Here is a 13,147-nt window from a genome sequence, read left to right on the forward strand (position 1 = left end):
TGCAAACTGAAAGGACTAGGGCTTATAAACACAGGATAATTGGGGAAACACAGGTGCATGCAATAACTAATTAACAGGGACACGGAACACATGTGGATGGAAAACACAACATAATGAGTCCAGGGGTGTAACACCAGTGTACTTTTCGTCCAGATCTGGTAGTTTTGTCCCAATTTATTCATAGAACACTCTCAAATTATACAGCAGTATGTTGTTCAACAAACAACATATTTGCTTAAATGTAACACTTAGATTTGCTCCACTCTCTTATGGTCTATTTCCCATGACGATAGGTCCAGATATTGATAAGAAACAACAGTATTTTAAAGTATCCAATAAACAGAACACAAATGACTAGTTTTAGCTTTATATTTAGAAAATATTAAATAATGATAATGAATAATAATAATAATAATAATAATAATAATAATAATAATGCAGCTTTTATGAAGTTTAGACAATTGTAGAGTGACTACAAGGTAATAAAAAACCAAATAAGACCTACATACAAATGTCATTAGTGTAAAAATAAATAAAAGAAAAGAAACACCATCCCTTCAACCTGCCATTCTCTTACATTACCTTCAATGTAGTAGACATGTACTTTATAATGATCCATAAATCCTCTAATAAAGCAACTATTGGGTTTGAATGTAATTGTTTATTACATACCCACACTGTTAACCCACTTGCATTTTAGGAGTAAGGGGGTACACAACTGAGCATATTACCTTCAAAAACCATTATTAAACAGTAGACGTCATCATAAAATTGACCCATCACTCAAGTGGTGCCCTGTATTAATGTGAATTTGTATGTAAATGACCCCAATGATTTTAGGTGGCCCGCTGTAGTTCAACCTCTGAACCATAGTAATCTCCCTTCCAGTGTGCCATGCGACATGCAACATATTAACCCTCAAACAACAACAGAAACATCCACAATGATGGCGGAATCAGACTAAATAAAACGAGCCCAGCACAATGAGAAGATGAACGTCTGCAAGGTCTTTGAAAGAACATCGTCATAGTCAGAGCCAGGGTTACATGGGCAGGAAAACTCCTGATCCATCAACTTCTTCAGGCCAATTAGCTTTCCTTACAATCTCGCAAACTCACCTGTTGAACATTCATCTGTTTCCATCAGTTTCATGATAGCTGGGTCATTGGCATGTCGGTGTATACTTACTAAATCACAATCATTATTAGTTTACTGTTTAACACTAGATAAACTATAAGGCAAAAAGAATAAGAATTTGTACAAAAAGTTAAATGTACAAAACACATGTTTCAAAACAAAAGTAACACATATAAAACACAGCGCCACCGTTGGTGATTAAGGGAAGTTCAGCTGATAATATTAGAGTTTGGTCTCAATTCTTCAGTTTTAGAAGTCACTCCGAAAATTCAACAGCATCATCAGAACCATCAGAAATAAAAATTAAAGAAATCGAACTGCTTTATGAAGTGGCATTCCTCTTGATTGGAATATAAATTGGTATCGTTTCATGAACACTTCATGATTGCAGTATACGTGTCATGATCGTCAGCTGAAGTGCCCATGATGATGGCCCACATTGCCTTGTACCTTACATGTGCAGTGACAATAAAGTTGAATCTAATCTAAATCTAGAGGGCACTTCACTCAGGACTCTTGGTGTCCATTCCTATTTCCCATAATCCCGTGCTTAGGGCTAATCACCACCAGGTGTTCCCCATTACTGTGTTTGGACTCTCAATGAGTGCGAAATCTTGTTTAGCCTCGTCTAGCATTTCTGAGCATTTTCCTAGTGTTTGTTCTTTCCGTGTCTGGTATTGGACTGTTTATACCACCTGTGATTCTCTGCCGCCTGCCCTGACCTCTGCCTGTTTTTGTTTCTGATTCTGGATATCCCTTGACATACTTGACACTATTCTCTGATAACTGCCTGTTTGACCATTCTATATTAAACTACTGCCAATGGTTCCAAACGTCTCTGACTCCATGTTACAATAAGCATGTTTGCAGTCTGGGTTCATGATTGTACCAGATCGGTGAAGTAAATATAATGCATGTTATTAGCCACTCTTACTAATATTTCACCTTATAATATCCACCAAAAAAAGTGCCTATAGTAAATATAAAAATTAGTCCAAACATGAATTACATTTAATGAAAAGATAAATTATATGTGTGTGTGTGTGTGCGTGTGTGTGTGTGTATGTATTTGTGTGAAAAAACACTTATCATGCAAAGATGTTGCTTTTTGTGTAGGTTTAGTAATAATTTTTTTTGCGAGTTTACAAAGACTGCTTCATTCAGCACACTGTAGCCTACGTTATAAGGACCAAAACAACAAATTCTGGACGATTTTAAACCACTCATGGAGGAACTGGGCATCAGTTGTTCTTTCATTTTCTGTGCTGTGTTATTGTTAGCTCAGCATATAATGCCATCAAGTCACATGGGTGTCTGGTTCGAGTGAGAAGCGTGCAATCTGAAATCGCTAATGCAATCGCTTTTTTTGTGTTTTTTACTTTCACTTTCGCTTTTGAAATTGATCACATTAAGTAGGGAGGGAAGATGAGGCATGTTCCTCTTTTGGAGTTGCATTAATATGATATAATGATCCATTAATATGTAAGATAGATACTAATACTGATAGATCGGTGCCCCTTTTTTAAGCAGTTTGGAAAGTGTGTTGTTCATGGTTGTGTCCATTTGTGTTCAGCCACGTCCAGCTCTGGAGCAGCAGGCAGATTTTCCACAGCAGTCAATAATTCCCACACAGATAATTGGAAAGACAATGAAGACCGTGCTCACACCATAACCATATATCTGAAGAAGAACAAAACATAAGAGAAAAATAACTATAAGTTGAGGTTTATCGAAGGTTAAACTGTTCATAAGCACAGGAAAATAATATGCATGTGTAAGAAGAAACATTCTAATTTAATTTCCTGTCTGACATATGTGGGGTGAAAGGAATTAATTACATATTTCTATTATGATATTATGATAACAGGAAACACGTGTACAGTTTTATTTACCTGAGATTGATGTATATGTGTTTGAGTCAAATTTCGAAGCGCTGTCACATTTCTGAACTTTTCGATAGGTTTACACCATGATCTGTTGAGCTGACTGTCAAATGTGGAAATTCCCTTCCAATATGTCATGGCACAAGCAAAGTAATCTCCATCGAGTAACAAAATGATGGCCCACATTATAGGTGGAATCAGACATGATGTGAAAGCTTTAGGACAGTTCTGCTGAGTATCATCATCTGCTCCTTCAGAAAAATGACTGCATTTCTCTCTAAAAGGCCTTAAAAAGAGGAAGAGTAGTTCGAAAATAAAGAGAGCAGGTCCGATGAAGACGCACGCCGTTAGTTGTACATTCAGATCATGTCTGCACGGGCATGAGAAAACTTTTGCTTCCAGGAACTCTTCAAATCCGATTAACAAAAGACTCAATAGAAAAATGAATACAAAAGAATATCGTTTCAGAAATGCAAATATTTTCTTAAAAACCGAAGAAAAACATTTAGTTAGTGGCATCTCTGTCTCACTGATGTCTTTATATGGTGCACAGATCCCCTTCAATGAAGAAAATATTTTATTTAATTTCATTCCTTTCTGAATACACACACTATAGTGCAATATACATACATACATACACACATATATATATATATATATATATATATATATATATATATATATATATATATATATAAACTTTTTTTTTAAGTAAATCTTAATGAAAGTTAGTATTTTTAGACTTACGATTGTGTTCTTCTTTTCTGTAGTGATATGTTGTCGATGTGTGGTTAAATTCTGCTTCTGCATTAATATTTAAAGGATGCTTTGCCATACATTTGAACAGAAAATAAAAAAAAAGAAGTGGTTTTTCAGTGAGAACAACTTGTGACAGAAAAAAACGTGACACTACCTACACTTCTGCTCTGTATATACATACAGTTTGCTGAAGTTTCCATTGTCAGTGAAGACTGCTATAAAACACTAGCAATTTTATTCATTTTACAAATCTGATATTTAAAGTCCCATCTAGTGCTGTATTATTTTGATATTGCTTCATATATTCAAAAAGGCGGAGGGAAGAGGTGCATCAAGAATCTCAGGAATAAGTGTTAAATCTTTTTATTCTCAGAAAACCAGACAATTTTTTTTTTTGATTCTGCCTTATTTTCTATGTTTTATTACAATTATGATATAATTTACACTTGAATGGTTTGATTGAACAGAAATATTAAAAAGTCTTCAGACTGTATCGTTTATCTTACTGCTTACAGTCTATGTTAATTTATTAGGTCATATAAAGTGCAGGCATGTATACATCCCAAATACAAGTTTTTATTTACTTAATATATGTGTGTGTGTGCTGTATATATTTATTATGTATATACAAACACAGGCATGTATATATTTAAGAAAAGGATGCTATGTAAAAAATAAATAAAATAAATAATTACTTTCATTTTGTATGTGATTGTCACACCACAGAACTTTCTTGTTGTGTTTTCATTCCTCATATTTTCTGTCACCTATTTCTGTCTCGTGTTGATTGTGTCATTATGTTCAGGAGTGTCTTGTCAGTGTCTTGTACCCTCATTAACGTTCACCTTATAAGATGCATTCAGTTCAGTGTTTGGTTGTCCGGTCTCGTCAATGTGTATGTGTGTTTCTGCCTCCTTATCGATTACTCCTATGCGGATTATTAAAGACTTTCTTTCATCTTCTTCCTCGATTATGTGCTTCTCTCCCGCAACACACTGTGACAGCGATTACATTTACATTTTCATTTTAATTTACATTTACTCATTTAGCAGACGCTTTTATCCAAAGCGACTTACAAATGACAACAATAGAAGCAATATATATATATATATTATTTCTTTCAGGAATTCAATAGAAAAGAAAGGGTAAGTATTAGTTGGTCATCTCTATTAGTCATTTGAAAGCACTAATGTAAATACAATGTGAATAGGTTTGGTCTTGGTGGACTAGATCTGCTTTGCTGCAGCAATCCCCCATAGCAGATATAGGCAGGTGGTGCTGGGGAGGTGGAGGGCTACATGCAAAGTGCGCAGATATGACATAGGTAAACAGTAATGAGTACGTATCTTATTGGTTAACAAAACTGAATTGAACAACCAGTTAGAATGCAAATAGAGTTGAAAAATAAATTTCTCATATCTTTCCAGCAGATAACAAAACTATTACTGAAAAGCTAAAAGAACAATCGAAATCAGTCTACTTTATGTATTTGTCGATTTATGTTTAACATATTCACAGAACTCGTATATATGGGGTAGTAGGATGTAGCCTACATATTTGTTCCTGTCAATTCAATAAATGAAGGTCTTTATTTATACACTTTGTTTAAAAAAAAAATAATAAAATAAAATAAAACTTTTTGTTAGCGTATTAATAACTAATAAAAGCTACATGTTTTATCAAGATAAAAACGGAATTAACTCTCAAGGTCTTAAGGCATGTTTTTTCTTAACTTGATGTGGCTTTCTGACATGAAAAGAGGTCAATGGTCAAAAGATGTCCTCTGAACCTACGTTTGCATAGAAAAACTACAATTATGGCAAAAACTTGTAGTGTTTAAACACAGAAGTGTGTAAACAGTCCCTTAGTGGGTTAAACGGAAAGTTCACAAAAAAAAGAAAAAAGAAAAAAAAAGAAAATTCAAGATTCTAAGACCTTCTGAAAGAACCAGTTTGCGGAAAAGAATTGGATTTCCTTGATGATATTGATTACAGGTAATAATGTTGTAAATAATGTTCCATTTCTTGCACAGACTGAACTTTTCACTTCACAAGTACTCAATATATCATCAGGAGCCTCGGGTATTCATTTTGTGTCCCTGTTGTTTTCTGTTTTTCTTTATTTTATTTTATTTACTTCTTTCTTGTTCTACTGAATCTTTGTATCTACTGTATGACTCTGTCTATGTAACATAAAGGGATAGTTCACCCAAAAATGAAAATAACCCAAAGATTTACTCACTATCAAAGCCATCATAGGTGCATATTACTTTCTTTTTTTTTTTTTTTTTATGAATAAAATCAGACTTGTCCTGGCGGTGAATGAGTGTTAATAAAACATTATCTTATTTAAATTTTTTTGAAAAATGAGTTAGCAATCTAACAAAAGTAATCTAAAAGTAATAAAAAAAACAGTCTGTTTATAATAGCTAATGAACAGTAATGGATTACATTACTAACTGGAATTTTTATAATGATATTGTAATACAGCAACAATAAAATTCATAACCAAATCAAAAATGTGTTTGTTTCCAGTGATCAGTAAAGATCTGTAGTTTGAATAAATGTTTGAGATGTAAATAGGATTTTATTTGTTAAAACTGTGCAAGTATAACAGATTATTAATGTATTTTAAACAGAAAAATAAATAACAATGAAGTTAATTTAAAAGTGTAGGCTAAAGTGAAAAAAAAGAAAACGTTTCCTTATCTTTAAAACTCATGCAGCGTAATCATTTCTGCACAATTTGTGTACAGTCTTACCCTCTTAAGATATGATAGTTGACAGGCACACAGGAAAGCCCAATATTATTTGACTCAGAAATAGTATATAAATATCCATCACCAGGATAACATGGTAAAATCAAAAGACATTTAGCTGTTTATACTTGTACTCTGAGATAGCTAACAAAAGTGATGCTAGAGAAAAAAAAAGAGAGATCAAGTGAACCTGAATTAAGTTTTCTTATACAAGTTGAATTAAATCAAGGGTTCTCAAACCTTAAGAGTTAGTTCACCAAAAAAAACAAAAAAAAAAAAACAAAAAAAAAACACACATTGAGGCAATTTGACTATTCAGTCTATGGGGGGAAAAACTGAGGCATTTCTCAAATGATCTTCTGAGAGCAAGTTGTACAGATTTAGAATGGTGACAGCTTTCTTTCTAGTTTACATGAAAGTCAGACATCATGGTACTGGCAGAATAATCAGCCTATATATATTGTGTGTGATGTGCCAGCTTGAAAAGGCCAGTTAAAGCTTATTATTTATTTATTTATAGTAGCTAGACTATCTTTACCATTGACATTTTTTAAATTATTTATTATTAATTCATGTACATGACCCTCTTTCAAAGATTGTGTCCATCCTCCTGAGAGGGAGGGACCACCGCCTGGTTTTGTATAGTGCTTTGCACAGCATTAAGGCTTAGAGAATCTGCTCTAGAATCTTGTTGCTCACTCTGCGTCTCCATCGTTTGTCCGCAGCAGCATGACAGTCCACGTGGGCACCATTTACATTTTCCACTAATGCAGCAGTCATAAATACCTACTACGGCAATCACCAAGACACTGAAGACCGTGATCCAGACGTAACCTGCATGCTGAGGAAGGAATAGAGGTGGAATAGAGCACTGTACATTCTTGACAATAAAAGCTCATACAGTAGTAGTAGTATGCATAGTATGATATATGCCTGCGATTAATATATTTGCAAGTCAAATCTTTGCAAGTCTCATTTTACATACTTTGCACAGGTTTACACCATTGTGTCACTCATCAAGAACATAAACTTGCTTTCAGTCTGTCATGCGAGAAGCAACACTTTTTCAGATTTTTTGTTTTATTTGTTCCTTAAAATGTGGAACAAATACGGTTCCACATTTTATAAAGTTTATTGTTTTACCTTTGGTGTCGAAATATATATGTGTGCTTTGCATGCCATGCACTTTAATAGAGTTTTTCTGGATGTTTTTCTCACAACTATAAACACAATCTCAAAACTACATAGCAATTTGTGCAAACTTCGGACTTCCAGGTCAAAATCAAATAGTTTTGTCTCTTTTGTAAGATGCAAACTTTGGCCTTTGATGATACGCAAACCTGTCAAATACACAAATTATTTTCCTGCCTAGAGAACACTAGTGAGATATATTCAAAACACTGTTACAAAAGCCTCCTTTTGGGAAATAGGAATCCTTTTGCTGGTCAATTTCTGTTACAGTATACGACATACAGTATTGTTCAAAATAATAGCAGTACAATGTGACTAACCAGAATAATCAAGGTTTTTCGTATATTTTTTTATTGCTACGTGGCAAACAAGTTACCAGTAGGTTCAGTAGATTCTCAGAAAACAAATGAGACCCAGCATTCATGATATGCACGCTCTTAAGGCTGTACAATTGGGCAATTAGTTGAATTAGTTGAAAGCGGTGTGTTCAAAAAAATAGCAGTGTGGCATTCAATCACTGAGGTCATCAATTTTGTGAAGAAACAGGTGTGAATCAGGTGGCCCCTATTTAAGGATGAAGCCAACACTTGTTGAACATGCATTTGAAAGCTGAGGAAAATGGGTCGTTCAAGACATTGTTCAGAAGAACAGCGTACTTTGATTAAAAAGTTGATTAGAGAGGGGAAAACCTATAAAGAGGTGCAAAAAATGATAGGTTGTTCAGCTAAAATGATCTCCAATGCCTTAAAATGGAGAGCAAAACCAGAGAGACGTGGAAGAAAACGGAAGACAACCATCAAAATGGATAGAAGAATAACCAGAATGGCAAAGGTTCAGCCAATGATCACCTCCAGGATGATCAAAGACAGTCTGGAGTTACCTGTAAGTACTGTGACAGTTAGAAGACGTCTGTGTGAAGCTAATCTATTTTCAAGAATCCCCCACAAAGTCCCTCTGTTAAAAAAAAGGCATGTGCAGAAGATGTTACAATTTGCAGAAGAGGTTACAATTTGCCAAAGAACACATCAACTGGCCTAAAGAGAAATGGAGGAACATTTTGTGGACTGATGAGAGTAAAATTGTTCTTTTTGGGTCCAAGGGCCACAGGCAGTTTGTGAGACGACCCCCAAACTCTGAATTCAAGCCACAGTACACAGTGAAGACAGTGAAGCATGGAGGTGCAAGCATCATGATATGGGCATGTTTCTCCTACTATGGTGTTGGGCCTATTTATCGCATACCAGGGATCATGGATCAGTTTGCATATGTTAAAATACTTGAAGAGGTCATGTTGCCCTATGCTGAAGAGGACATGCCCTTGAAATGGTTGTTTCAACAAGACAATGACCCAAAACACACTAGTAAACGGGCAAAGTCTTGGTTCCAAACCAACAAAATTAATGTTATGGAGTGGCCAGCCCAATCTCCAGACCTTAATCCAATTGAGAACTTGTGGGGTGATATCAAAAATGCTGTTTCTGAAGCAAAACCAAGAAATGTGAATGAATTGTGGAATGTTGTTAAAGAATCATGGAGTGGAATAACAGCTGAGAGGTGCCACAAGTTGGTTGACTCCATGCCACACAGATGTCAAGCAGTTTAAAAAAACTGTGGTCATACAACTAAATATTAGTTTAGTGATTCATAGGATTGCTAAATCCCAGAAAAAAAAAAATGTTTGTACAAAATAGTTTTGAGTTTGTACAGTCAAAGGTAGACACTGCTATTTTTTTGAACACACCCCTTTCAACTAATTCAACTAATTGCCCAATTGCACAGCCTTAAGAGCGTGCATATCATGAATGCTGGGTCTCATTTGTTTTCTGACAATCTACTGAACCTACTGGTAACTTGTTTGCCACGTAGCAATAAAAAATATACTAAAAACCTTGATTATTCTGGTTAGTCACATTGTACTGCTATTATTTTGAACAATACTGTACATAGAGGGGTGCAGATACAGTCAAATTCAGAATTAAACTGTAAGAAAAGTTTACTTTCACTACACTACTGTAAAGAAATATTACAGTAGATGAAAAACACTAGAACAGAAGAGTTCAAAAACCAAACAGAATATATAGTACAATAACACACACATTGGAACATACTGTCTGTGACTGTAAATAAATATTTAAATAAATAAATTTAAATAAATTCTGAATTGCTAAAATACTTAACCCCAATCTGTAAACCAAATTCTCACTAGCTTAAAACAATTTTTCAAATAAAGCACTCTTTCTGTTAAACCTTAAACACTTTCAGACAGTTAGGCTCTAGGCTTCTTTTTGCAAAACTTTAAACATGTTCTCATTCACATAAACACTGTGATGTATTTGTGATGCAAAATGCTAAACACAAGTGGCAAAAGTTAACCACAACTAAAGCACAGTTGTTGTCAGTTGCACACAAAGTTACAAAATTGTTCACACTTGTTTCTAATGATGTGATCAAAGTGGACAAAATATGAGCCAGTTCAGAGTGCAAAAGAGGCACAGGTGACTGAATGATGATACAAGCAATACATGGAAACAATCTGAGAAGGAGAGAAGGAAGAGTACATGTAAGAAGTGGAGGATGAGGAGAGAAACAATAAGGCTTTGAGAATGTTGTCAAGGTTGGATCTGGGTTTTTTCCTCTTTGTCTAGAAACAAAATACAACATTGGGAGGGCTTATGGATCCCACCTTCTGTTTGGATCTGGCCACAAGACCTCGTCAACATCACAGGCGCTGTCCTCGTGGGCTAGGCATCGGGGAAAATATTGTCTTGTGTGCCGAATCCACCCTTGGATTGATCCCACCTCAATGTCTCCACATGCCTCTTCCATTGCTTGCAAAAGAGTCATGCGGTCATGTGGTTGCCGATCATATAATTCCTTGATTCCTTGCATTTAGAAAGGGGCTGTAAGGGGGCAGCTATAAAAGTGTGAAATGATTATCTCGTACCTCGTACCAGAGCAGCCCGGTGGAAACTAACATTATCCAAGATGACAACAAACCTGGGCTGCTGTGGTCTGTCCTGCAAAACTGCATGTAGTGCATCTGTAGTGCAATGCAGTGATCTGTCCTGTATTGTAAGGACCTAGAGTGGCATGGTGATACAGGACTATTTGGACAATAATTGCAGCACACAATGTGATATTTACCCCACGCTGCCCAGGGACATTTACAACAGCCCTTTGTCCAACTATGTTACGGCCCCGACACCGGGTTTTGGTCAGATTGAAACCTGCTTCATCAAAGTAAATGAACTCATATGGCAGTCTGGAGGCATCAAAATCCAGAGATGCCTGTAACATAAAATACTGAGTAGTGTTACTGAAAATACATACAGTAACTACAATGTCTATATTTCCACACATAAGGGGCTGGGTTGCGTCAGTATAGACAAAGACCACAAGCTACAGCTAGGGCAAGTGGCAGCATAAACCTTCATTCCCACTTCACAATATATAGTATGTAAAGTAAAGTGATACATACCTGCACATAATCATGGCGCAGATCCCTGACCCTGACATTGTTCCTCTCAAATGGCACCCTGTACAGCTGCTTCATTCTGAAGTTATGTTTCTGTAGGATGCAACTTAGTGTAGAAATGAAAAATAGTTGTCCTAATAAGTTGCAAATTGGTCCTCCAGCTGTTCCTTGTATGTACATTTAACTTTACTGGAATGTTATTGCTACCTGTCCCAACTTTTTTGGAATGTGTAGCTCTCATGAAATCCAAAATGAGCCAATATTTGGCATGACATTTCAAAATGTCTCACTTTCAACAATTGATATGTTATCTATATTCCATTGTGAATAAAATATACGTTTATGAGATTTGTAAATTATTCCATTCCATTTTTACTCACAATTTGTACAGTGTCCCAACTTTTTTGGAATCAGGTTTGTATACTACTTTTTTAAAAGGGTAAGGCTCAGACCAATTAGTTTTCTGTTTTCTTTGCAAGTGTGTAAGTGCCTACAATTGCCAGATGAGTTTTGCAGTTTGAACAGAATGTTTTCTCATGATAATAGGTGATTTTTGAACAAAGGCAATTAATGTGTTACAGAATTGCAAGCAAAGTGCAAAGTTGACAATATGTTTTAGTTATGGTTACACTGTGTTTAAGGTGTTTAGATATTAAGGCTTTGGTATAAGCATTCTAAAATGCAGTGCTTCAAAAATTTTATATTTACTGGTTTGTGTTGCAACCAGGTAGGGTGAATTTGCTATTAATATAGATATATGCCTGTCCAAATAAATAAATAAGAAAATCGATCCTGATTTGTTAACCTAAACTTGACATTAACTGTAAACTTTTCTCTCAGATCTAATTGGCTGATCTGAATGTTGATCCATGACTAACAATGAAGCAGATCCAGGAACAGATTATTTCAATACATTAAAATGCATACATTAAAAATTTAATTTATTTTTCTTAGTAGATAGACTTTTACAAATGTGCAAATGCAAAATATTCACACGTAAACTTTCCTGCATTAAATTTCCTCCCACATTGTCTGAGTTGTTTAAAATAAAAAAATCACTTTCACATTCTGCAAGGAAGAAAGAATAAAACTCAAACTCAGGAATAAACAGTGCTGATGCAAATATACAAATATAACATGCGTTTATATATGCCCTGTTGACGTCTACAACATTTTCTTTCTACTAAATCAAGACACTTGCATGCATTTCATGAGAAAAAAAAAAAATCTGTTTTAATATTAAAACACTTAAAAAATGCATGTACTGTGTGCATAAACCTTGACAGTCTGAAATTGAAAAACATTATGTTTAACATTTTGATATTTTTTTATTATTATTATTTTTTTATTTACAGTTGGAGTGGAGGGGACATTAAGCATTAAGCAGATTCTGTGTGTTCAGTCTGTTTTTGAGGTTTGCAAAACAGTTTCCAGCAGCAGTCAAACCCTTATGAAACAAAAATATATTGCAGTATATTGGAAAATATCATGTAATATATTCCGGCATATATTCTTATATATATTTATTTTTTCCAATACATTGCAATATATTGAAAGCGGCAATCATTTGTATATTTTGCAATATATTATATAATATATGTATCATCAATATATTATTAAATGTATTCAAATATATAAAATATTAGAAAATAAAAAGGGAAAATAATATATTACAATACATCACAATATATTTTAAGAAATATATTGGTAAATATATTTTCCTTTCGTAAGGGCAAATACCCAGGAAGACAATCACCAGTGTGCTGAAGATGGAGAGCACGACATAACCTGATAACTGAAAGACAAACAATGCAGATAATGGATTTAATGTTCCTGTTCTGATATATACAGGATAACCCCACACAGTACATGATATTTACCTGAGACCAATGAATATATTTGCGCGTCATATCTTGTAGAATTGTTTCATTTTGTGTCTCTTCA

The 13,147-nt window shown here is 34.6% G+C and overlaps 1 long non-coding RNA gene across 1 annotated transcript; it reads right to left on the minus strand.

Moving 5' to 3' along the window:
- Positions 1-2,248: 2,248 nt before the first annotated feature.
- Positions 2,249-3,795, minus strand: LOC127986923 (uncharacterized). The gene is made up of 3 exons (XR_008160993.1): positions 3,768-3,795; positions 3,030-3,578; positions 2,249-2,817 (listed from the first exon to the last, which is right to left on the minus strand). It is a non-coding gene; the product is annotated as an uncharacterized LOC127986923 (long non-coding RNA).
- Positions 3,796-13,147: the final 9,352 nt, after the last annotated feature.

The sequence above is a fragment of the Carassius gibelio genome, chromosome B22 (assembly GCF_023724105.1).
Source record: "Carassius gibelio isolate Cgi1373 ecotype wild population from Czech Republic chromosome B22, carGib1.2-hapl.c, whole genome shotgun sequence".
Lineage (NCBI taxonomy): Eukaryota > Metazoa > Chordata > Actinopteri > Cypriniformes > Cyprinidae > Carassius > Carassius gibelio.